Here is a 14,286-nt window from a genome sequence, read left to right on the forward strand (position 1 = left end):
CACACACTACTCCTTTCCCCTGCCGAGTGAGTCACGCCTACCCCGAAAGGGAAATGGCTTAATGGTGTAATAATAATAATAATAATAATAATAATAAAAAAATACAATTTTTGGCTGAAAAACCTCGGTTATACTTATAATTCGAGACAAGATTCATGACCAGACTCAAAGAGAGACTCAAGACTAAAAACGAATTTCTACGAGGCTCGATACGAGGTTTAAACGGCGACTCAAGACGATATTCGATACAAGACCTGAGACGAGTGTTGAAAAGATATTTGAGACGAAACTCAAGAAAAGGCTCTATTATACATATATATGAGATTCGAGGCGATACTCATTATGAGTCTTGCAAAGATACTCGAGACGAGCCTCGAGGCGAAATACGAGACGAGATAAGACCCGAGACGAAATTCAATACAAAAATTTAGGCGAGTCTTGAGAGGAAATTTTAGACGAGATTCGAGACGAGGCGGTATTGGAGACTAGGTGACTAGGCAAGATTCCAAACGAAACTAAATTCGAGACGAGGCTTGAGAAGGCATTCGTTACGAGACTTGAGACTCTGAAAGAGATTCGAGACGAGACGCTAGGTAAGCTATTATTATCAACTAAACGATTTGAAATTAAAAATTTGAAAATTTTGTTGCCTAAAATCAAAACATAACAACATTTTTTTGGTGTGCACAATTTTTTTCAAGCTTGAATGAACTTCATATACGTTTAATTTTTGACATTCCGTTTTCAAACTTTGTAAATTTTTATTGGTGTTAATTTGAATAAAAATAATAGAGAGAATAAAATTTATTGGTGTTATTTTATTGGTTATTTTGAAATTATTCAATTGTGAAATTCTTCAATTACAATTGAAACCGCTCAATTTTGATCGCTTTGAATTTAAAAAAATACAATTTTAACTTATTTCTAACGAAAATGTCCAATTTTTCAAATTGTAGTCTATAATGCTTTAATTTTAACAGCTTCTGATTAAAAAATATTCAGTTTCAAATAATTTCAATTTTAAACGCTTTTACTTAGAAATTATAGAAGTGTAATGCCTTTTCATTCCATTCAAAATATTGTCCTTTTTTTAAATTTCTGCTAATCCAAAATTACTTCATTTGGAACGTTTTCTATTTAAAATCGCTTAACATATTTTTTTTAAAATCTCTAACGCTTTCAATCTGAAATCCGGGTGCGCGTGCATTTCCTGCTACTAATATTAATTATCTTCGATTGTATCAATTATGGATTTTCGAACGAAAATGTTTCTCTTCTAGTCAAACAGCATTCTTTAGACGTAGTTTAACCAGATTTCGGAAACTACTTTTCATTTCCGGTTTAAAATATGTTCTAATTGCAAATTCCTCAGAATAATTTGAATGCTTGAGTAACTAGTTAGTTCACTTTAGAATGAGTTCTCACTATCTCGTTTTTCAATTCAAATTCATTAGTTGATTCCTATGATCTACTTCAATATTTGAGATCTCCGACTGATCCTAATAAACTGTTTAAATACCATTTCGAAAATATAATTTCTCGTGAAAAAATATTAGTTCTAGATCCCTAAAAGTATAAACCTGTTCTTAAAATTTTTGAAAATAATACATGCATATAGAAAAATAATTTTCTTTCTCCTTGGATTCGTATTTATGCATTTTCCTGTTATTGGCAAAATCTGGTTTATTGTTAAATTCATACACGTGTCAATAAGGAAAGGATTTAAATCGTAAATCAGAAAGCTTCCGATTTAAAATATGCAAGGAGACTTTTCAGAAGCATTAGTGAACGTTGTAAGTAATCATGTGATTTGGTTTATTATTCTTGACGTCAAAATGGTAAAATCCAATATAAAAAAGTATAGATTGTATGACTCAAGTATCTTTCATGAAAAAAGCATTGAGGCGATTACTCTTTTTGGAGAAATAATCGTTTATTAGATTACTCTGCAGGTGATCACTACTAATTTTGAAAGGTGGCTACCTTCCAGTCAATTACGACCATTTATCTTATCAGTTGACATTTATTAACGTCACTGACAGTTTGTTCAATTGGTCAGTTTAAAAATACCCAGGTATGGAAGTGTGAGAAAAAAGGACAATTGAAACAGTTGAATACGCAAACTCTTCCTTCTTCAATTGAATAATTCTCTATTTGTTAAATTGCATAATTTTCAAGATCAGACACTTAATCAAAAAACAATAACGCGATTAAGGAATAATTGCACCTTTAGCAGCTGCGCAAATGCAAAATAATAAAAATTCATTCGTATACGTGAAATGCAAAATAAGTCTCCATTAGCATTGTAATTAATCTATGCGTAGTATGTGGAGCAATCTTGAATTTTTAGGACACAGCAATAAAGGCCAAGGTTTAGAAATCACAAAATTTATTTCCTTGCCTTGAAACTATTTTTTAATTTATTTTGCGTCTGGTCAGGACGACTTATTGTTTCTTTCCCATTTTATTACACGAAAGAGGACAAATAGATAGTTTAGGGAATATTTTTTTTAATAACCTAAACATGTTTATGTTTTAATTTATCTTTTGTAGAGAGCTAGATAATAAATAAAATAAAAAATTCGCTCTTTAATTAAATTGAGAAATGTTGATCATTTAATGCAGTGGTTTAATTAGTAATTTAACTCGTCATTATGCGCGAAAATAATGCTAAATCGGTTATCAATTAATGCAAGACGAGACGTATTATTACGTCGATTAATTGATTTCAAAAGATAATAATTGTGTGCTATTGAGCACAAAGTCGCAGATATCAGTTTAGAGCTTATCGATCGTATTTACTGAGATCTCGATGTTTCGGTTTTGATGGAAAATTAATTTTTATCTTTTACTTAGAATCACCGCGTTTGATGCATTTATGTAAGTGATATGATGTGTTGTATATCAGAAATTTATTGAATTGAAACAACAATAAAAATTTTATCCGCCAAGCACGATTATAAATCACTTATACTATCACAGGATTTGAGGCTGAACAAATTTTAAGTGGGAAGTCTTTAAAAAATAACAATTTTAATAGAAGCTGTCAATTTGGAACAATTTTAAAATTAAATGTTTCCAGAGTAGAACAATTTCAAATTGAGAAATTCAAGTGAAAAAAGTTTAAACTTAAAAAAAAAATTATTTCCATTTTTAATCTAACTTCTGCATAAAAATCAACAATTTTATATAACAAGACTTTAACTATGAAATTTTTTAAGTCAATCATTCAAAATATTCAGCAATAATTTCGTAGTTTAAGTTTCGAGAAATAATCATCCTTATTTGAAACCTTTCTCAAAAATCAAAATACCAAAAGTATTAAAATTAAACAATTAAAAAATCGAGTAAATAAAATTTTGAATACAGCAATTTTAAGTTAAAATTGAGAATTATATGATTTCCAAAATAGATGCATTTGAAATATTAAAAAAATTTAAAAAACGCGTTCAGTAAATTAAAACAATGGAACAATTTCAAATAGAAGATGTCTAGAATGATCTTTAGGGTGGTAAATCAAAAAATAAATTTGAAATTTTGTTTGGGATAATGGCAAGTTTTTATGTTCCAAAAAAAAGTGAATGTGTTTTTTTCTCTACAACAGACGTTTATGAGTTCCGCCGACCCTCTAAATTTTCCCATTAAAAATATATGGGGAAACTCTATTTTTAATAATATTATTTTATTATTATTATTAATAATATTTCATCATAGATGATTTTCAATACTAAAATTAAAAAGTTCCATGTATTTTTCTAATAAATAATTATTGTTTAAATCATTCCTGTTTGTTTTAACAATAATTTACAGACTTTATCGCAAATTATTGGCTTCCTTGCAATAAGATAACTAATTAGGCTAAATGAAAAATGAGAAAATTCGATTTTATTTGTTGCTAATTGTTTAAATGTAACTTTTGACTGAAATAAGTCAGAATGGGGTAGTTTTTTGCAATTTTGTCAAGAAATTTTATGAATTTCACTTATTTTAATTAAGTTAGTGAAAAGTATCAACATAAAAAAGCTGATGAAATCTGTTGAAAAATTTTAAATACCATACCTACCATACTTCTGTAGAATTCGTTAATAAATTTAAAAATACATATTTTTCTATTTCATGTCAGCAAAAAATGATATTTAAACAACAAAATTATTGTAAGCAACAACAAAGAATGTTGAATGAACCTTTCCGATTTCTTTATTGCCTAATTAATTTAACCTGTTGTAAAGGTACCGATAATTTTCGATCAAATGTGAAAAAAGAATTGTATAGACAAGTAAAAATTAATCAAAAAATATATGAAACTTTTATATTCGACCATGAAAAATTAAATGGCATAATACAATCCTAATTGTAATGTGCATTAAGTAAATTAAAAAATGGGATATCATAAAAATTCAGTAATTTTAATTTGTAAAATGAAAGACATACAATTTTGATTGTTAAAAATTGTTACCCACAAGTTCTTAAAAATTAGAATTTTTTTATATGAAGTCTCAAAAATAGAAATATAGACCTTATAACCGAAAAGTTTTATATTAAGAAGTTCAGCAGATTAAAAATTAAAGTGAAAAGTAGAAAAGAGTCTGTATTACCATAATTTCGAAGAAATCTCTTATAAGCGTATTATGTAAACTGTTTTTTTTTTGGGAACATACTTCTTTCATTTAAAGTCTTTTTGTGCAATTTGGTTACACAAATGGACTTTTTTGACTTTATGATTTTAAAAGTTGTTTCTTGGAAACATACTTTTCTTTGAGCCTTTTTGTTAATTCAGGTTTGGATTATGAAAAAATGGCCTACCGATGCAAATAGATTGAATTAAAATATTGAGATCAGCACTAGAGTGGTGCATAAACAATAGCAAAAGCATAAGATTCAAAAAATTGAAAATGCTTTCAAAGATAATTGTTTCTTTTGAAATTGATTTTTTAGAAAAAATAATCTTAGTGGGTGTTTTTCAAAATAAAATAATTTTTTATACATTGATTAATGCATTGGAGTCTTCTTTTAGATGTACCAAAAAACACTTTATTATAGTTCAATGAATTTCTTTAGAAATTCTTCATCTAAAGGAAAACTCACATGCATTGATTAATGCATGAAAAAATCATATTGCCACGAAAAATACATATTAGAATTAATTTTTCTATAGACGTAATTTCACAATTGCATCAACGGTAAGAATTGAAAAAAAATACATTTAATATTTTTTTTGTGAGGTCGAAAATAAGGTAGGTATTATGCTTCAAAATCTTTATAGTCGATGTGCGAGTACTATAGGTATTGTTGGTTTTAGCTCAAATGTTTACTACAGACACCATTTTTTTCTTCAAAAGAAAGAAACCTCTAAGAAACCTCTAATCACTATTGCTTTATCTAAAATGTCCTCTTTTGAAAAAAACGCAGTCTGTATTTCCTCAGTTTGGCTGCAATAGTGATCCAATAGATCTGTTCATTTTTAATTCCCTTTTTTCCTATCAACAAAGAAGATTGTGCCTATGAAGTTAGGCCAATCATTTGGGCAATATAAATTTGTTTGCCGAACCCAGGAAGTGAAAAAGTGGGTGCGATCAGAAAAATAATCTCGTAAGCAGGAAGTTTGATGATCGGTCGGGTTCATGGTCCTCGCAAGTCGCAATTGATACCGATCGATGTGAATAGACTGTCTGGCATTCAATGTCATAAATTGTTCTCGATCAGGGAGCGGTGGCATTATTCTCTCTTTCGTAAAAGAGGCTTAATGACACTGACACTGGTTTTAGTACTAGTCTTTCAACAAAACGACATTGTACTTGTCACTAAACAGAGATAGCCTTCCATGCACTCTAATGCCGAAGGCACTTTCATGCATATAAAAATCGTCCAATCATTTACAATGGTCGAAAATACAATGTTTACTTGAATTTAAAGAATCACAACAACAAAAATTCTTAAAAGGTCAATTCAAAAAAATCTAAATAACTCAATTAAATTCAAAAGAATTCAAAAGAATTCAAAAGAATTCAAAGGAATTCCACTTCTTATCAATCTATAATAATAATTCTATCTATAATACATTTTTCATTGGCTCCGCAAAAAATTGGATTGTTAGTGGAACAATATTGAAAATGTGACTTGTTTATAAATATTGTTTTAATAATTCCATTTTTTTTCTTAATTTGAAAGAAATAACAGCAAGAAGTCTTTTTTAAGATATTTTAAATATATTTTGCAACAAAAATTGAGTCTGTTCATTGTGACAGGCGAAAATTGTGTATTTATTTACCAAAATTATCAAAATAATTTTCTAACAGCAGTTATTATTAATTAATTGCCATTAAATATTGATTTTTTTATATTTTATATACAAAATATGAATTTCAAAAACTGCGAATCATTGCGTGTCACGAAAAAATTGCTTTTGTTCATTAATTTGTTTTTAAAAATGGTTTAAATAATTAACTGTAGTTGTCCATTGGAAAAGTATCATAAAAAAGTTTTGAAGTCTGTTAGAACTTTATGTTTATATATTTTGTTTTTTATTTTGGGCATTTATCAAATTAAATCCATAAAAAAATCTTATATTTTAGAAGAATAAGAACTCAGGATGAATTACAAATGAACTAAAAAGAGATGTAAGAAACTATACAAATTCCATTTATTTCAGTAAAATAGTTTCCATTGAATTTATTAAAATGGAAGTGAACAAAATTCACAGATTGTTCAATAGAGTTGAAATTAATTGGATAAAAATGCAAAACATATCAAAAAAGTATATTCAATCAAATTTGAGTGAAATCAGGAGAATTCGATGAAATTCTTAAAAATTGAAGGTAATTTGAAAACAAATTCAAGTGAATTGTAAACAATAAAAAAATATGTAAAAATCTATAGAAGTAAGTTTCAAGTAAGTTTAGAAAATTTCAAGGGAATTCAAAACAATTTGACGAATTGCCTAAGAATTAAAAGTGCGTATAAGGTTTCAGGTTGAATTATTATTATCAGTATTATCAGTTAGAGAGTCAAAACACTTTGAAAGCTGATAAATTACACTACGTGTAGTACGACGATGTAAATAAATATTAATTGAATTGAGTGAAATGAAACAAATTTAGAAAAATTCAAGTGAATTCCAAAAAGTACAAAAGAAACTTAAAAGACTTCACGAGACGTCGATGAAATTCACAAGAATTTAGGTGAATTTAACAAAATTCATAAAATTAAATAATCTCCATTCAATCGAGTAAAATGGGAGTGAACAAGAAGAATTAAATAGAATTAAAGCGATTTGAATGGAATTAAAAACATGCAATGAAATTTGAGTGCATTAATGGGAATCTAAGGGAATCTTTTAAAAATGGAACGTGATTGAAAACAATACAAAAATATTCTAAAAAATTATCGAATTCATTACCTTTGAAGTGAATTTATGAAGATATGTTATTAACATGTTGTGAGATGCCTTGCTTGACGGTGAGTTTAAAGGATTTAAGGTGAATGAAAAGAACCTACCAAAAATTCATTAATGAATTAATAAGAATTCAGGGTCAGTTTCAAGTGAATTTACATGAATTACAAAGAATTTTAAAAAACCAAAATATTTAATTGATTTCATTCAAGCTGGCGGGAATTTAAAAGAATGCAAGGGAATTTGATCAACTTGATACAAATCCAAAACGAATTAAAAACAATGTAGGATAAATAAAAAATAATTCAAGTGAATGTAACAAAATTGGTAAAATGTAAAAAACTTCCATTGAATTTAGATAAATGGGAGAGACTAGAAATTTGATAAAGTTCAGAAGAATTTAAGGTGAATTTAAAAGTCTTGAACGTAAATGATCAAAATTAAAAATATAATCCATTAAATGTTGTGAATGTCAAAGAAATCTTGAAAACTTTTAGAAGGATTCAAAATAATTCATAAGAATTTGATGCAATTGATACGAATTCAAAACGAATAATGAGGCATTCAGAGCAATTTAAAAATAATTTAAGTGAATACAACAAAATTATTAAAATCTGAAAAAATTTCACTTAATTTAGATAATTAGGAGACAATTTCTTTTATAAAATTCGGAATAATAACAGGCAAATTTAGAAGTCTTGAATTTTAATTAACAAAATTTAGAATCAAAATATAATCCAATAAATTTAATGGATTTCAAGGGGATTTCAAAAAATTCAAGGTGAGGTAAAAAAATCAAAGAATTCATTACAATTCAACAAAATTTTAAGAAATTCCAAAGAATTCAAGGAGATTCAATAGAATTAAAAAATCATTAATGTCTCTCCTATAAAGGGCTCATTCTTTAATAAATAAAAAATACTTTAATTTAACATTTTTCTGAAGTAAAATAAAATTTGTCGCAGTAATTTTTTGCCAAAAAGGAATTCTTGTCATCTCTTTGCTGATTTTTAAGATGTTAATTCTAATTAAATTAATTATTTCTTCATCGTAAATCAACGCATTGTTATCTAATTTTTATCTTTTTTTTTAAACGCTGGAAATAATTCAAAAACAAAGGTGCACTGACAAATTCTGTCAGAAGCAACAAATTTAAGACGTGTGATTTGTCATCGCTAAGTAACTAATAGTCAAATCAATTTCTAGGTAAGTGGATGCAGTTACTGCCAAACAAATCATCAGTTGGGGGATTTACGAATGGTTTAATTCCTCTGTTTTATGATTCTGTTTACTCTTGCGGTGTGTGAAACGCGAGTCGAATTGACAATATGACCATCTGACAACCTGCCATTCTCAGCAAATTTGAAAAGCGCAGACTTCCGGGATTTATGGCTAAAAATTCTGAGGATAATTATAGAATCCCAGACATTCGCAAATCTTTAACTGACGTATTATTAAAGCTCAGAAACCCGCGTGCAATTTAAAGTCGAGCCACTCTTAACTTGAACAAATTATTAAAAATTCAGTGTCCAGTGACCTTAAAAACCTTGAAAAGATGGAATTCTCGTTGAACTTTTTCTCAACTATTAAAACCTAGAAATCTCCTTCAATTTTTTGCGAGAACCTTCAACTAATTTTTTCTTTTCTTTTACAACAGTTATTTTATTAAATTTCGAAAATTAATTTAAACCTTTTAGTCTATAACGAAAGAAACATCTCGTTTAGAAGAAATCTTGCTACTGAAAAGTTTTTTATTTGTCCCAGTATAATTTATCTTTTACTCACTGCAGAATAAATAAAGAGATTTCGAGGCATTTTTGTATACTTCGCCAATTATTTTATAGATTGTAATGAACAGACTTCAATATTGTGAATAATTCTATGAGTTCTTAATTTCTTCTCCGCTAATATTAATATTAAAGTATAAATTTCTTTGTAATATTTCAGGTAATATTCAACTTACAAATTTAAAAAATTATAAGTTCAAATTCTCGATGTTAATTCAGTTTCAGAATTAGAATTAGCAATGCCCATATAACGGATTTTTCAAGAATTTTAACACTCGGTTTTTGAGTGTACACCAGATTATAAAACCTTACTAAAGATTTTAAAAGGTTTCAAAATGTTTCAAAGATTTAAAAATATTTAAAAGGATTTCGAATATTTTACAAAAAGATTTTAGGTAATTCAAAGATTTTTTCAGCCAGATTCCATAGAATTTAAAACATTTCGAAGATTCGAAATGATTTCAAAAGGTTTCAAAATATTTTATAAGATTTGAGAAGATTTCACTAAGATTTCAAATAATTCAGTAATATCAGCGAATAAAAAAGATTTCACGAACCGAGATTTAGGAACAATTTCACAAATTTTTTAAAAGACTTGACAAAGATTTCACAAAAATTTCCCCATAGATTTTGAACATTTCCAAAGATTTTAAAGATTTTAAAACCATATTTATAAAATTTCAAAAGATTTTACATAGATTGAAAATATTTTAATGATTTCAAATAAATACAAAAGATTACAGCAAGATTTCACAAATACTTGAAAGATGTTAAAATATTTTAAAAGGTTTTAAAAAAATATGAGAAGATTTCAAAAGATTTGAATGATTTCAAATGAACAAAAAGGATTTCACGAACATAGGTCAAGAAAACTTTCAGAAGGATTTCATAAAAATTTTAAAAGATTTTAAAAAGTTCAAAAATAATACAGATATTGAGGATTTTAAAGATTTCAAATATTTCAACAAAATTTTAAAAGATTTCAAAAAATTGCACAGAAATTTTAAGATTTTCACACAGATTTAGAGTATTTTAAGAGATTCCAACGAATTCACAAAGATTAAAGAAGATTTCAAATACAACTTATGTTCGCAGAAAATTAAAGATTTGTTTATTTATGATTCTGCTTTCTTTAAAAACTGTTGGGCAATAAAAAATTAAATGGAAAAGACCTTAAATTTTATTCCTAAGAATCGCGGGAGACCCTAAAATTGCAAACATTTATTTTACACGCTCGCGTGGATTATATGTTTCAATTAACAGATAGCGTAAATGTGCATGAAAGAGATTTTTAGAGGATACAAAGTTTTTTATCCACGTTTTCTGCATATCTCCATAGAGTAGAAGGTCTAATGAGAATGTAAGGATTTCTTTTTGATATTGAAAATTCATAAATGACAAAAGAGATGGGATGTCTCAAACAATAGTTTTAAAGTACACTTTTAGTGAGCTCTCATTCAATAAACCTGCTAAGTAATTGTGCATCTGCAAGAAAAAGTCTTTTTTGGATTTTATACAAATAATTTCAATTCTTAGCAATAAATTGTTATAAGCAATAATTATTTTTCGTACTTAAACGCGTCCGAAAAATTTGTAAAAATATAATAGCACTAAATTATAATAGAAATTGTCAAAAAATAATGAACATGATGTTTAACTCTTGAATAATGAGAGGTTTACTCGTTTTTAGCTACTGATTGTTTAAAATTCGATTTAAATATTCATATCTGAACAAAATTTAGTGTCTTTAGTGTATTTATTATTATATTTTTAATTTTTGTTATATTTTTAATTCTACTAAAGTCGAATCTGGTATATCAGTTGCATAATAAGGCTAAGAAAAATATAATATTCCGAGTTTGGAATTAATTGGTTTAGCTGCAGCTACTCGCTTCACAAATTTGTTGGTCAAACAAATTAGGATAATTTGGAAACTAATACCGATTTTTAATTGTATTTGATCCCGTTTTGTAACTGATATTTTAGCCTTTAATTTGGCCATTATATTATTTCTGAGAACTATTTAAACAATATTTTTTATCAATGAAACTATTGCATATAGAAAATTGATAAAACATGAATAGATATCCTTGTTGACTCTCGGGTATCCTGTTTTTTTTGCAGGCAAGTCTATGTATGGAAAATAAATAATGTTTATAACATTTTGTTGCTAAAAAAGAATTTGTTAATTTAACATTACTTTTTCTTTGAGAATCACTATCCTTTAGCAGATCCACCAAATAAAAAATCTAAAAGTAAACTAAAAGTGTATCTTTAAAAAATATTATCATTACAAAAAACTTACCTTCACCCTGCTTTATGGACCTATGAATATAAAATATTTTTTTATAATGAAAATTAATTAAGTACGTTCCTTACCCAAAGAAGGTACGCCCTTAATTAATAAATTCTTATTTCATAAACCATTGGTCATAGAAGGTTCAATTAGGGCTCATTGAAAATCTTATTTCATTCTCTAGAAATCATGTTTACGTATATTAACGATATCTCTAACCCGAAACAAATAATCTACGCGAACTTGTAAAAAATGCACTTTCAATTTTTTTGTCTAATTTTACTTTCTCCTTCTGTGTTTCTCCTATTTTCTCTGATTGATAATTAAAACTCTTGAAAGGGATTAAGGACTTATCGGTCGAATGAGTATCAAGATGCAAGAATTATATGGAAAATTTTTCAATAATGTGTTGATATCAGGGGGCTATTAAACTTAATAAGCCCGGTGTTTGATCAATACACAAGAAGAGTTACGAATTCTTAGGCGATATATCGCCAAAAGATAACAATTTTGTTCTCAAGTCAACAAATTAAATAATCCTAGTCAATACACGCATATATATGTGAACAGAGAGCACTTTTTTAAAATTTGTTCACAAAAACGACAATTTCAGTCACGAAATAAGTTAACATAAGTCATGGAAAATATACGACATTGTGTACTCTTTTTCTGTGAGACATTCTGTCTCGGCAATACGATTGTGCCAGATTAAGCATAATTTGTAATTCAGATAATTTTGTAACAAGATTCTTCTGATTTGAAGCCGCTCGTGTTTTCTTTTTATGCTTTAACCATTATTTTACTGTTCCAGTTTCGTCCAAGGATCTCATGCTGATTTTTATTTAAATTTTTTTAAAGTGGATTTCAACCCTTATAAAGAAAATTATAGTTTAAGTCTAATTTGGTTAAAAATAAGGTCAAGTTCATTTTGAAAACTGATAAGATTATAAAGAGATTAAGATTGATAACAGAAAAGTTGTTAATAAAAGAGGGACAGCATTATTAGAGATTGAGAAGGAGAGAAAGATAAAATGATAGATAAACAACAGTTTTCCTCCTCTTTAAATCGGTACCGATGTTAGAGATTTCTTCATTTAATTGAAACAAAAACTTTTTATCATCACATATCTTAAGTCGATACGTAAACTAAGATTAAAATTCTACAATTCATTAAAAGTTAGTCAAAGAGAGATGACATACTTTACTGAAAAGTTTTATTTTTATATAATTTTTTGACGCTAAACACTATATTACTTTCTCTAAATTAAAAAAAGTTTTCATCTTTTCCTAATTAATACTTATTTTCCGGAATATATCAAACATTTTTTTTAATTACATCAAAAAGTGTATTTGAACAAATATGTAAACTATTGTCTAAACAAAATATCTTTTAGATAAAGAAAAATCTTTATCGAGTGGAATATGAAAAAAATGCTTCATAAATTGCTTTATTTTTAAATACGTTTTATTTTGTTTTAACTCTATAAAATTTCATCACATATTTCTGTAAGATAATATTTTATTTAGAAATCATTATAATCAATTTTATTTAAACAATTTGTTGAAATATGCGAGATAAAGAAAAACTAACAGTTTGTTATATATATTTTAAATATAAATTTATTATATGTGATATGAATATAAAGTCTATACAGTTTAATTGTTTATTTATACTACTTCACCAATTGAGTCCATAGAACAATAATTAAACACATCGAATGGCGCTATTAGTTTTTCCGTATTGTGCACTTTTCAAAAAAGTTTTGTTTTTCGAGCAATCATCTACCAGTTTTGGCGCATTTAGTTTTCCAATGATATCATTACAAAATAATTTTCTTAAGTTTTTAAAAATTCAGATTTTTCAGCATTGAGTCTACTATTTGTCTTGTAACATTTTTCGGGTGTTTCATTGATACATGTATTTAATGTTAATTAGAATTTTAAGAAACAATTTTTAAAAAACCTATGATACTGTGTTGTGATAAAGGTCGATTTTTTATGATATTTTTCTCGAAAAGTATCGCCTTTCTGCAAATTTTGTTATAGTTAAATATAGAGCCCTATTTACTCCTGAATATCCTTTACAATTTTTAAAATAATTCGAAATTTGAGAACTTTTTTTTGTTCTTCTACAATTTGTTTTACACTTCGTTCACTCTGGAATAATAAAAATTGGTTTTTCTAAATAGGATGAGAATTTTAAAAGTTACGAATGATTTCAAACAACACTCCCTCCTCAATCTGAAAAACTTCCATAATTTTGATATTAAGTTTAAATTTTAAGCAGTTAGCAATAATTATTCCACGTGGTGCATCTCTGAAACTATCAAAGAAATTCAAAAATTAATTTGCAAACAAATATTCGAAGCCATAAAATTGGAAAAGTAATTCATTGTAGGGTTATGCGACGCGATCGTCAAAAAAAAAAAAGAATTTCATTCATAAATATTTAAAGATTCATAGAACCTTCAAAGAATTTCGTGAAAAACAATATACTTTATGAATTATTCATTTAAGTTTATTTTGAAAAAGATGGTTTTATGAACGAAGGATTAAAGAACAAAAGTTCCTTTTTGGAATTCGCGAACATAATTTTTTACACATGTTGACATTATTCGACCTAAGGAGTCCAAAAACGACTTTTTTTAAATTGTTGTGTGTGTTTATATATGTGTGCGTGTGTGTGTTTATATATGTGTGTGTGTGTGTGTGTGTGTGTGTGTGTGTGTGTGTGTGTGTGTGTCACCATTACGCTTTTTATGATAATTCGAAAACAAGTTGAGCAAGGGGCATGTAATTTGGGGTGATTCATT

At 27.1% G+C, this 14,286-nt stretch overlaps 1 protein-coding gene across 1 annotated transcript in view; it reads right to left on the minus strand.

Moving 5' to 3' along the window:
- LOC117169872 (open rectifier potassium channel protein 1) overlaps window positions 1-14,286 on the minus strand; it is a 39,013-nt gene that overhangs the window by 12,651 nt on the left and 12,076 nt on the right. The window lies entirely within an intron of this gene.

The sequence above is a fragment of the Belonocnema kinseyi genome, chromosome 3 (assembly GCF_010883055.1).
Source record: "Belonocnema kinseyi isolate 2016_QV_RU_SX_M_011 chromosome 3, B_treatae_v1, whole genome shotgun sequence".
Lineage (NCBI taxonomy): Eukaryota > Metazoa > Arthropoda > Insecta > Hymenoptera > Cynipidae > Belonocnema > Belonocnema kinseyi.